This window comes from Equus przewalskii, chromosome 9 (genome assembly GCF_037783145.1).
Source record: "Equus przewalskii isolate Varuska chromosome 9, EquPr2, whole genome shotgun sequence".
NCBI lineage: Eukaryota > Metazoa > Chordata > Mammalia > Perissodactyla > Equidae > Equus > Equus przewalskii.
In genome coordinates this window covers 39,119,110-39,132,484 of record NC_091839.1, presented here as the reverse complement: position 1 = coordinate 39,132,484, position 13,375 = coordinate 39,119,110, and positions in this window count along the sequence as shown.

Sequence of the window (13,375 nt, the reverse complement as noted above, 5' to 3'; positions counted from 1 at the left end):
TTCATTCCTTCTTTCAGCAAACTTTCATTGCGCCTTTATGATATATCAAACTCTGTGTTGGTAGCTGGAATTGCAATCATGAAACAGAAATCTCCCTGCCCTCCTGGAGTTCACGGGACAGTTGAGGGAGGAATGTAAAAGTCATACTGCACAAAATTGTGGTAAGTGTTGCAATTGAAAAAAAAAGATGGAATAAAATATTAAAGATAAGAATAAAATACTAAAAGAGCCTGAAGAGACAACTTTTGAAAATTATCCTAAACTTTTACTATATTGTTTTTACTTCTGTGATTTAGAAAAACAAATAGTGTGGTATTAAAATAATTCTTAATTCTTGTATTCTTCTGACACATTAAATTATGGTTGTAAAAGAATAATTTTTCCATACATTGGTATGGCAGTGTCAAACTTCCCAGGGATTTATTCACAAAATTTATAGGAAGATCAATAATCTGCAGTTGACCTATAGAGCAGGAAAACTAGGTAAAACAGTATTTCTTGGTCTTTCCCACATCATTTACTTTGTCACTGACGCTGGCCATGAAATCAAAGAATTTCAGGGTGTGTGTATATGTGTGTGTGTGCATGTTGGAGTAGGAAGTCTGTGGGTATTATTAGCATTCCCATTTTACAGATACCAATAATAAAGCCCAGAGAGGCTGAATAACTTTTCAAAGATACACAGCTAGTGAGTGGTACGCTGGAATCTGAGTCTAAGCAATCCGGAGCCAGACACCTCTCCTATAGGTATCTCTCACACTCTTTGAAGTGGAGGAGACTGGAATTAAAAAGCTTAGTAGTCTTAGTTGACTATAAGCTTAAGAGTTAACAGCATGAAGTGGCCAAGAAAAAATTTGAAAACATAGTCTTTGCTGATAGGAAGACAGTATCTACTTGTATTATCACTACATAACAAATTACTCCAAAACTTAGTGCACAGTTATCATCATCACACACTTACTACTTCACAGTGTGGGTCCGGAGTCAGGGGCAGCTTTCTGGATCCTCTGACTCGGGGTCTCTCACAAGGCTGCCATCGAGGTGTCAGCCGGGGCAACGGTCAGCTCAAATCTTGCTTGGCAGAGGATCCCCTTCCTAGCTCATTCACATGCTGCTTGGCAGGATTCGTTTCCCCAGATGCTCTTGGACTGCAGATCTCAGTCTGGGCTTGTTGTTGGCTGGAGACATCAGTTCCTTGCCACACGGACCTCTCTGCAGAGTTCCTCAAACAGGGCAGCTGGTGTCCCTCAGAGCAAGGACCTTGACAAACAGCAAAGAATAGTGAGAGAAGGTGAGCAAGTGACATCACTTGCTCAGAAGTGACATCTCATCACTTTTACCATATTCTGTTTGTTAAAACAAAGCCACTCAGTCCAGCCCATGGACAAGGGGTGGTGACTATACAAGGTCATGAATACCAGCGGGATCATTTTAGAGGAACTAACCACACTGTTATCAGTGCCAGAACCCGTGACCCTACGGTCATAGCTTCTAGACACCTATCAACATATTACATATATACTTTATAAAAATATAGAAAATATATAGAAAAAATCAACATACATGCACACATACATAATCATATACAAATAAACGTAAGAAGCTACAAAAGATAATTTGGTTATAAGGATCAAGGATCTTCAACAATTTCAGTTTCCATGCAAAGACTGCCGTGTCAGGAAAGGCAGGCATTTTCCTCGACAAAGCTCTACTCAGAGAGAAGCTCTCATAAAAATTTTACAAGCCCTCCGCCCAATTCAATCCGTTGCTCATGGTCATGGAATCCTGTAAGCAAATGGATGCGAAAAGTTGTTTATCTTGTCCTGGGATCTATTTTTTGTTATTCCGAAAAAGCCTTGACCAGTTTCCTCCACACCCCATTACGTTCATCAAAAATTCTAAATTACACACATTTTACATACCAGATAGGGAAATGTATTTGTCCGTCTCTCACAACGATATTCTTATTCACAGGAGTATAATTGATTTTAAACAAAAATATTCTTAGTGTTCTAACAAACTGTAGATAAGAAAACAGAAGAAACAAAGAAATGACTAGAATATCAGTAATGAAATCTCTGCTTTGAGGAAACAATGTCAGATATTGGGAAAGGGAACGATCTTGAAAGTTTCCTGACTCTTGAGTTTTCTTCTAGTTCTGTTTTAATATTAGATGCCTATGTGACTAATATTAGGGCTCCATTTGCTGATTAATTTTATGCTTAAATACTATAATGAAGGAAGTAATAATTGTGTTCTTGTCTGCATGGGCAGACCACAACTGTGGCATTGCCCTCCGTCTGGGGAGCTCCCCTGGAAGAGGGTCTTAGTAAACAGAAAGATATTCAGAAAAGAAAAAAGATTTGTGAACAATTTCTGTAATTTTCCTTTTAACTGGGTCTTGGCTCAGGGCAGCTGTTGAGCTGGTTTTGTTTGGCTCCTGTCAAGTAACTTCTAGGGCTTTTTCTTACAAGTCACCACTACTCCCCGCTATGTGTTCACTACTTCCTGTCTCTGTGCTCTTCTCTGGGCTTTGCACATGCCCAGGACATTAAAGAGAAGTGTTCTCACAAGAAAGACAGGCAGACGCTGAGCACTGGTGACGTTTCTTAGGTTAAGCAAAGTGCTTTCTGCTGTTGAAGGAAAGGCCTCTCCAGCCACTGAGAAGCTGGATAGTGACCAGGGTTTTGGCTTGCATGACCTCCAGGGGCTCCCTCACTTGAGAAAAGCACAGCCTATGGATGTGGACTCCTCTTCAACAGGGGTCCTGGCAAAATGAAGGGAGGGGACTTGTTGCCTGGGTAGTCAAGGACACTGACTCTGCCTGTATTTACGGGGTCACCGTGGTATAACCCCTTCATTCTGAGCACCATTGCTTTCTCCCTCTCATCTCTCCCCTTGTCTTCCTTCTCACTATTTCCCAACTCAAACCCTGCTAATTCTTTTCTAGCCTAGGTATTGGGAGTGGGGAAGTCATCATCTTATTCACCATGTTTTCTATGCCTTGAATCTTTTTTGCTCTTCTCAGAGTTTATGTTTTCGAAACTCAAAAGCCAGGAAGGGAGCTTCTCTCTCTGCTTCCTGTTGTCACATCTCTAATCTGAGGCAAGAAACATTGAACATCCTGGCTATCATATGAGGTGGGGGAAGCAGAGAAATTATTATGCAGAAGAAAGTGGTGGCTATTTCAAACATATGGTCCTACCACAACTTGAAGCTGTGCCATATGAGAAACCATTGAAGAGACCAGGAGATATTTTTAGCCTGGAGAAGAAAAGTCTAAAGAAGATGGGTGTGGTAGCTGTCTCCTGATTTTGAAGAGCTACCATGTAGAGCAAGAGTATACTATTGGCCCTCTGATCTTGAGTGTTAGGACCAACAGGAAAACCAAGGGAAGTCATGTTTTACTCACGGTATGAGAAGACGATCTAACAAGCAGAGTTGTCTATAACATGCAGTCAGCTGCCCTGGGAAGTGGTAGACTTATTATCTGCCCTGGGATGGTTCAAGTACAAAGAAGAGGACCACTTGGCAGGAATGTTGATGTCTTGTATCAAATGCTTTTAAAAAGGAGGTGGTGCTCCAGCTGCATGCCTTTATTTCCTGTGCAGTGTTATTGGTTGGACCTCCTTACACAGAGTCTCCCGTATCAGCATTCTGCAAGCTTGCTGGAAAAGCTGGGATTGATGTGGATACCTCCTCAGGCTGAGGGAGAAGGCAGTACTGAACACTGAACAGGTATAGGGTATAGGGAGTCCTTTTGCCTCGAAGTCTTCTCTGTGCTGGTGATCTGCCCACTGCTTGGAGTGGTGCCCAGTTCTGCTGCTCTGCCTCCACACCATGGACAGGACTTCAGCTTGGTAGCCTAAACTTGACTCAGCTCCTGCAACTGCTACTTAACATTTTGAACCTGAATAACAATCCCTGGCCATTGGGAGGTTGTTTCAGTTCGGTTTTTTGTTTGTTTTTTTTAGATTAAGAGGTAAGGGCTCAAGTTCTTACTTGCCACTGACATCCAAGAAATATCTATATGGACAAAATTGCCACACATTTTATCATGATAGCTGATGAAGCCTGCTTTCACTGTACTATACAAATTTAAATTATGCCTTACACCTCTCCTATCAATAGCTTTAGAGACTCATTAAGTGTGCAGTTAAATTTATCTTCATCTCCAGAGAGAACAGTTCATTGGTCTAGAAATTAAGCTATGTAATTACCTTAATGGGTAATTTTTGTTACTAACCTATTTGTGGAGAGATCCTCTATCATTTGTAGACATGAGAAACTATATCTTCCCTCTGAATTACACTTGCATGGATTGTTTAAAACAGAATCCACTGGGTCCTGATTATATACACAGGGCCACAAGACTACAAGAGTTTAGACACTTCTTTTCTTTTCTTTTTTTTTGCTGATAAAGATTAGCCCTGAGCTAACATCTGTGCCAATCTTCCTCCACTTTATATGTGGGACACCACCACAGCATGGCTGACGAGTAGCTTAAGTCTGAGCCTGGGATTCAAACCTGCAAACCTGAGCTGCTGAAGTGGAGCACATTGAACCCAACCACTACACCATGGAGCCAGCCCCTAGACATGATTTTTAATCAGGCTACTACTATGGACTGAATATTTGTGTGCTCCTCCAAATTTTTATATTGAAATTCTAACCCCCAAGGTGATGGTCTTAGGAGGTGGGGCCTTTGGGAGGTGCTTAGGTCATGAAGGTGGAGTCCTCATGAATGGGATCAGTGCCCTTATAAAAGAGGCCTCAGAGAGATCCCTCACCCCTTCTGCCATGTAAGGTTACAGTGAAATGACAGCCACCTTTGAGCCAGGACATGGGCTTTCACTAGATGCCAAATCTGCTAGCACTATAACTTGGACTTCCAGCCTCCAGAACTGCAAGAAATACATGCTTATAAGCCACCCAGTCTGTGGTATTTTGTTGTAACAGCCAAGACAGACTAAGATAGGTGTCTATGCCAGATTTCATTGCTCTAGAAAGCCCTAAGAGGAGAGTCATAATACAGACTCATGAAACAGTGGAGCAAATCCATGCTCTTTTTGGCAAATATCTATTCTCTCTTTGATAGTGAATAGGCAGATTCTGGCTTTGCTGAGCACCTGACTTTGGGACAACATATGGACTTGAACCTGAACTGCCTTATCACAAACTGTACGTTGTTGCTGATCTATCATCCATAAAGTAGAGCATGTTCAGCAACACTCCCTCATAAAGTAGAAGTAGTATATACAATATTGGCCTTGAGCAGTCCTGAAGGTTCACTCCATTGCATCAGCAGGAATAGCATACTCCCAGGGCATTTAATCCTCTGCACGTCCACATTTCCCTCAACCTACTTCTGTGGTCATATAGGGAGTTCTTTATGATTTGAAGGGGTCGGGATTGTCCTGTTAGATCTAATAGCTATTCTGCATATGAATTTACCTTCTCTTTCCTCACCATGGATCTCTCACTGAAACCATGCAATGAATTTCTGAAGATTTTATTCACTCAATATTTCATGCAATGTTGTTTCTGATTAAGAAACTCTATTTTTAGCAAAAGTAATAAGCAATAACCTAATCTCATGGGATATACTGGAGTACCTAGTTTTATAGACGTGGAGGACTTAGTATCGAGGACTCAGGCAACAGCTTTGAGGCCTCTGGGTTGGGCAAGCATAAGCTACTCTCGGTGGTGTGCTGGAGCTCACTCAAATCAGCTTGCAAGAAATTTTATAAGCCAGTTGCTAAACACAATCATTATTAACAGTTAAATCAGATAAATTTACAATTAAATAAATTATATTAAAAACAAAGATGAATCAATACTCAAAATTGGTAACTTCCTAATTATTTTACTGAATTTTGCTATTACCCACACTCTTGAGGTTATGTTTGTTGTATTTTTGTGGGGGAAATACTACACAATGGTGTGCTATGCACATCTCTTCCCAATTCTGTGTTCAATCATGTCAGATGTGGTGAGAATATTTACACCACGAAAATTAGCAAATGTTACAAATCAGGACTTTTTTTTCAAGAGCTACATCTTAAATATATACCAGTACACCACCAGGTGCTCTCTCAGAGGATGCTGTCTTTCCTCTGAGCCAGTAAGCAATTTAAGGTGCTGTTTTTAACTCTAATGAAATCTATGGCATCCAGACACCAAGGGAGTAGAGGCAAGAGTGGCAACCCCCACTAATATGCTTAATGACCAGCTCGAAGTTTTCCTCTTCACTTCCCTACAACCTCGGCCTTTACTTGATTAGATATTTTAATGTTCAAGGAGGGATGTTCCTATCGGGGATACGTTGAAATGGAAGTTGGTACTGACACTTAGTCCCGACTGAGATTTCCAATTTCCTTGAAAAAATAACCCCCCCCCCCAAAAAAAGGAGGTTAATTGGTTAGAAATGAGGATTTTGAGCATCAAGAGAAAATCCTTTTGCTGCTTAAACAGGGTGACAGGGATCACAGGACGTGAGTGCAGAACATCCTCTGAGTTGCCTCCTGATGCTGCTGTGCCCAGAGGTAATGTTAGCAGAGACAATGATAACCCTGCACAGACAAAACTACCAAGACACACACCTTTCAGTAAGGAAAGCGGGATCACTCCTCCAGATAAAGAACCTAAACCAGATGAGGTTATGGCTAAAGGCAAAGGAAACAAGGGACAAAGTGCTAAAAAATATTATAAATTCAGGGAGCTCACATTCTGCCTTTAGAGATTATTTCCACTGTAATTCAGAATACATCAAATAGCCTGTTTCTGGTTCAAGTGTTTCCTCTGTAGAAGTGAAATAGCAACACCTGATTACCTTTTGATGATTCCATGAATAATTATAATGATCACGAAGAAACATTCCTAGGCATTTACTATGTGACAGGTAGTTTTCTAAGTGTTTTATTTGCATTAGTTAGTGTAATCTTCACAACGACTCTATAAATTACATACGATTATGCTCATTTTACAGATGAGGAAACTTCGATGACTCAAGGTCATATATGTGAGATTCGAGAATTTAAATCCAGAAAGTCCAGCCCCAGATTCTACACTTTTCATCACTCTGCTTCATTGTAAGTAAGATAAAAAATTACTATATAGTACACCAAAGATCAAAGGAGCAGAGAAATTCATTGAGAGTAACATGGAGAATATAGTTTCTGATGGCTAGAAGCTATGATAAGGGTATCAGGTAATTTTGAGTAGATTTTATGGTGAAGTATTATTTTTCCTTTTAAACACTATATAAGCAGGAAATCTAATATGTATTGGTTGTGATGACTAGTGTGTAGATATGATCTCATCTCTATATTAGAAGTTTAGGGTTGGCCGTAGGCATCCTATAAGTATTAGATGTGAATTTGATCCCTTTTTTAAAGAAGAGTTTACATTTAGATAGGAGGACAAACCATATATGTCTGGGACAGCAGCCAGCTCCTGAAAGAGAGCAATCATATTTTTCCTTAAAATCTCCATATTCTCAGTCCATAATTCCTAGAACTTAATAGATAACAATGTTTGTTAACTGGATAGACATCAGTCACTTTGTAATAACAAGCTATCAGAATTTATGGGTGTAAGAATTTAAAAACACCTAGAATAACCGAGATTTCAGGACGAGAGAGAACATGGGCCTTAAAGGCTGGCTAAGATTTAGATGAGGAGAAAAAAGAAGGTGGGAATACCTCAGGGGAAGAAAAGAAAGAAGTGAAACTGTAGAGGTGGGGTAAGTAACATAATCCCGTACAACAGCCTCTGGGATGTCTCATCCGCAGCCGTTCATTTGTTCGAAGGCTAAATGGGCAGCTGGATTATCTGAAAGACAACATATTAGGTTATTATGATGAGCACATTGTTTTTTAAATGTCGTTTGGAAAAAATCGAGCCAGTTTGAAGCATGTAACTTTTAAGCTTCATTAACTTTTAGTGGTCAATTTTAGGCATTCATTAACTGTGAAAGTGTGAGAATTGTGTAAAGAATTATCTGTGAAAGTGTGAGAATTGTGTGAAGAATTATTGCATTGTCAAGAAGAGCGTTATTTACAGTATTGTTTTTATGTTATGAGGAAAGATAGAATTTCTGGAATATGCTAATGAAAAATATAATTGCCCTTTAGTTATTTTCCCCCCAAAGCTATGATGCTGCCAGGGAAGTAAATTACTTTCGGAATCTTGATTAAACAGCAAGAGAAAATGACTGTGGTAACAGGCTGATTCTGATGCCTGACTACTCAAATATGGATCACTTGCATTAGTCGCGTCTAAAATAGTAGGCTAATTTCAGAAATAATTATGGATTGTCTTCTCAAAGCTTTCTCTCCAAATAATCTTGCTAATGGGCCATACTATTTCATTGCTATGTCAGTTTAATCCACTAACAAATGTTTGTGATTCCTTTGCTGCACTAAAAACATGCATGTTTAAAATTAAATTTTGGGGGTGATAGGGGCTGAGTTTAGGATGAAGATTGTGGAGTGATGTGAATCTCATCCCTAGCCCTCCCTGAAGTGGCCACAGGTCCTGCAGAAGATCCTTTTCCCTTTCCCTAGGAGCCACTTGCACTGCTTTCTCCGCGATGTTGCCATATGTGCTGTCCTCTTTCTCCCCTTTCCTTCTACTTCCCTCTCTATCTTCCATGGTACTATGCTGGATGAGGTTGTTTACATCGTCTGTGATATTGGGGTGCCATGAAGAAGAATAACCCACAGTCTTTGTGGGTTCTTCAAGATTGTTTCTTCTTTACTCCAACACTTTGACTCTAAGGATACGTCCAGCATTACGCTATTTCCATTTCTTCCAATTTTGACACCAATGAGCCATGTCCTCTAGAATGCCCCCGTCCCTACCCCACCTAATTTTAACCAGATTCCTTGATGTTGAACAAAAGCATATCTTTTCAAGATGAACTGATATGGTGGAGGTGTTGTCTGAAACCATAAATGGAGTATTGTGCAAATTAGACACAATAACCCTTTTTGGTAAAATGAGATGTTTTCAGAATATGCAACCGTGTCTGTCTACATGTGAAAGCAGAGCATCTGTTACTCTTTTAGCAGCTTTATCTCTGATAATAACACTTGGATAAGTATTGAGTTTCAGGTAAATAGGACACATTAGAAAATCCTGCGTATTAAAAAGGAACTCAAATTAATAATCCATAAGATGAAGACTTTGTTAGTTACGTATGAAACAGAGAATGAAGGAGTTAAAATCTTCCCTAGGCATAAAGTTTGAGATGAGTTCTGCTAACTGCAGCTGTGCATACTCAGCATAATCAACCGTGGTTTAAAACTGACCGGATCTTTCTGCCCCTCCTTAGTATATGAGTGAGCTGTTTTTCCCAGGAAGTCAAGGTCCAGACGTCAAGATTCAGCCTCACAAGGCCAAAAGCAGACTGAAGATAAAAACTAACCAGAAAAGTCCAGACAGTCAAGGGAAAAGAAATTCAGTCATCAAGGCCAAACGCAGGCAGGTGAGAAGGCGCCAACCAGCAAGGCCACGTGCTCCTCTTCCTCTACCTAAAACCCTAGATAAAGAAATACTACCTTTTTCCCTCCAAGGAGGTAGATTTGAGTTTTAATTCCCACCTCCTTGCCTGGCTGCCTTTTGATAGTAGACCTCTTTCCTTGCATAAGCCTGACATTTCAGTTATTGGCTCTTCTGTGTGGTGGGTAAACAAAACTGTGTTTGTGTTCGGTAACACATACAGCTTGACATGAAGAAAGATGGTCAGTCGTTCAACATCTCTGCTAATGATAAATCAAGTGAGAGTTATGGTAAGTTAAAGCAAGTCGATCTTAGATTATCTATCAGAAACAATTTTCCAACAATGAGAATTGTTATGCTTGATATGACCTATGGAATATCTTTAAGAGAAAGACTTACATGTATTTGTATAGTTTAATTATAATCCTTCATAAAAATTGATTAATATATACTCACACATGCAAAAATTGAGGCAGTTCTTAAGAAAATGTACAATAAAACAAGATCTAAAAAGTAAACACTCAGAATTAAGGAAATAAAACTAGATTATTGCTCCCACACACACTAAGAATATTTTTACTGAATTGCTCTTGGGAATAAAGCAATCTGTTTATACTGTGAGTCATTATTTTTTTTAAAAAACCACAAAAACTGCTCTACAAAACTTATTGCTGGATCAGATTTAAGGATACTGTCAAGATCGTTGTTTCCTATACATGTGGTTTCCAGGCTGATCTGGTAAGGATGGGAGATCTGACAGGCAAGGATTAGTATACTGTTCAGTATTCTTATAAAACAGCATCTTTTAAGCTAAACGTACACACCATATTTTACGTTGTAGAAATGCTAGCTAGCTTCTGTTAGTTGGGTTGCTACGGCAGCAGGATGCCAAGACCTGTCCTGAGACCACCTGCTGACTATAACCGAATGCTTCACAGCGTGCTCACCCATCCCATCAGTCAGGTTGCAATTGTAGCTAAACCTAGCCAGATGGAATTCATTGGAAAGTGGCTGAAGACTACAGAAGGCTGACAAAACGAATGAGAAGCTAAAGAACCAGGCCTGGATGCTAGGCCAGATCAGGGGACCCCCGGGGATGTGGGCATCAGAAAGGACAGGCAGCAATAGTCTGGTCTGGCTCTATCACTGCCATTGTGATGAGTGTGGTGTCCCCTTCTCTCTGTGTCACTTGCTTAAGATTTAGAGTCCTGGGAGGAATCATCTGACTGTCTGGATTAGACCACGAGCTCATTCCAGATTTGCTTTTCTCCTGAAGTAAATGGCATCTATTTGGCTCAGGTGAAAAACCTTGAAGTCATCCTTGACACCTCCCTCTTTCTCACCTCACATCTGATGAGTCAGCAGATCCTGTAAGCTCTATTTTCAATATCTATCCTGAACCCAACTGCTTCTCAATAGTTGATACGGTTGAGATTCTACCCATGCTCTTATCATTGACTCCATTTTAGCATGATTCCTGCCATCTTGGCCAGTTAGATCATAAGCCCTTTAAAAAAGCACTGGGGTGAATGAGGAAAGGGATTGAGTGACTTATTCATGGTGGGTTATCTCCTCTGCAGTGGGAACGTTCAGCTTTCATGATTCATGCGGAGCACACCTACTTTTCCCCTCTGAGGCCATTCTGAAAGTTCTGTCTACCTCCCTGGGCCAAACCTTCACCACGTAACCAATTCTCCGATCTTATTTCTCTGACCATGGAGTCAAATTATTAGCTATGACAATGAAATGGTCTTAAGCAGATAATCTCTTCTTCCAGAAAAAATGGATAATGGACATATTCTCCTTGAAATTCTCTCTTTTTTTCCACTATTCCTGAGGATTACCTCTGGGACTGATGTAATAGCATAGTAGTTCATTGCCTGTTGGGGCTACCATGTTATGCAGAGTCATTCTTAAATCTGACTTGAATTCTTTTCCACTTTAATCAACTTCTCCTAGAGAACTCTCTGTGAGGTCATAAGTATGGGCTAAAAGAGTGGAAACAGTTTTTCAGAAGTACGTGCACTGGGAAATGATCTTATGCCTTCAAGGTTAATGTTGGAATGCTTTTGGACATATTGAACTCAATGGCTAAATGGCTCTGGCAGCATCCAGTTATTTTGAATAGCTCAAGTCACATGCTTAGTAGACATTGTAGCTACCAGGATAGTGGCAATCTAGGAGCTATTTCTTGAAAGAAGAATAATTAGGTCGATAAAAATAGGATGGCTGGGCCCCCAAACCCCAGGATTCTTTACTTTTGGGGCCTGCCACATGATCCATGTGGCATTTCTAACTGGCAGACATTCTGAAATGTCAATGGATCTGCTAGGTCATGTCGTCCGAGTGGTGGGGTGGCTAAGAAATGCCTGCACTGTTGCCTGAACCATATGAGGAATCCTAGAATTTGCCTGTAATTAGAGACCTGGAGATAATGCAGTGTGGTGACTGAGAAGTAATGGCTTTCTTTGAAAGCTAGTCTCCCATAGATAAGAAAATTATAAACTCTTCAATCAAAACAGCCCCATTGGACAAAAGAGTGGGAGTTACTTAGAAGGGAAAGGAAAATTGGGGTACTAGGTTCAGTGTCATCAAGAATTTTATCAGAAGACACTATCCCCTGAGTCTATCCAGGGCCACTCATGAGGACTTATACTTGAGTTGTGAGAGAAAGTAAGAAGATTTTGATGTAAAATTAGAATTTTTAAGACCCTGAATTTTAGTGGTTATCTTGCTAAGTTTTTGAAAATATTTTTCTCTCAAAAAATATCATTCTGTATCTTCACTGTGGAGGTAGACACATATGATAAAACTGTACAGAACTAAATATACAAACACACAGATGAGAGCAAGTAAAACTGAGGAAGTCTGAATAAGATTGACAGATTATGTCAATGTCAGAATCCTGGTTGTGACACTTTACTATAATTTTGTAAGATGTTAGCATTGGAGGAAACTGAGTAAAGGGCATATGGGATCTTTCTGCATTATTTCTTATGAGTGCATGTGAATCTACATTTATCTAAAACATTTTAATGAAAAATGCTGTCACATGAAAGTCTTCCCTTTGCATTCGACATCCCCTCTCAACACAATCTATCTGCCATCACTCTTAAATTTAGGTCTAGTCTGGGTTCTTCTCCTGACCTCTAGACTCATATACTCACCCACCTATTTTCATTTCATGTTTATATTTCATAATAATCTCAAAGTTAACATGTTTGAAATTGAACACTGACATTCCCCTCCAAGTCTGTGCATCCCCTGGACTTCCCCACTTTAGCAATAGCAGCAGGAAAAGGATTCAAACTAATAAAATTCTTTGCACAGTCAACTTTTCTAAATTTTTTAAAAAATGTGAATTTATGAAATTTTTAAAAGTAATTATTTTGAGAATCTAGAAGCGATAGTTGATTAAATTCGTATATCTAATTTTGCTCAGTCCACAAACCCTGCTGTTATTCCCAGGATTCCTGCTAGCTAGCATTCTACCATCCTTTTAACCTCAGGACAGAATGCCCAAGGGAACCTGGCCCAGATTCTTGGCTTGTCTTGACATATGTTAATGAAGCTTCCACTCTCTTCTCAGTGCCCTGCTGAGAGGATTAGCTGAGGACACTCAGCCCAGATGAGTTCTCTTTGACCTTCTCCGGAGAATTGTTTGTAGTCCATGGTGAATTTAGAAGTAGATAATACCTTGGTGCCCACGCCTGGCTTCCATCTCCCTGTGGTGAGCCCTGTGTTTCCCAGGGTTCGTTCATGACCTTGCCCACTGATTTCTCTGGACAATAATCCAGCGACTATATTTGGCTTATCTTCTGCTGGGAGCCTTCACCAAATAGTGGCAATATTACCCTTTCTTTACACAGTT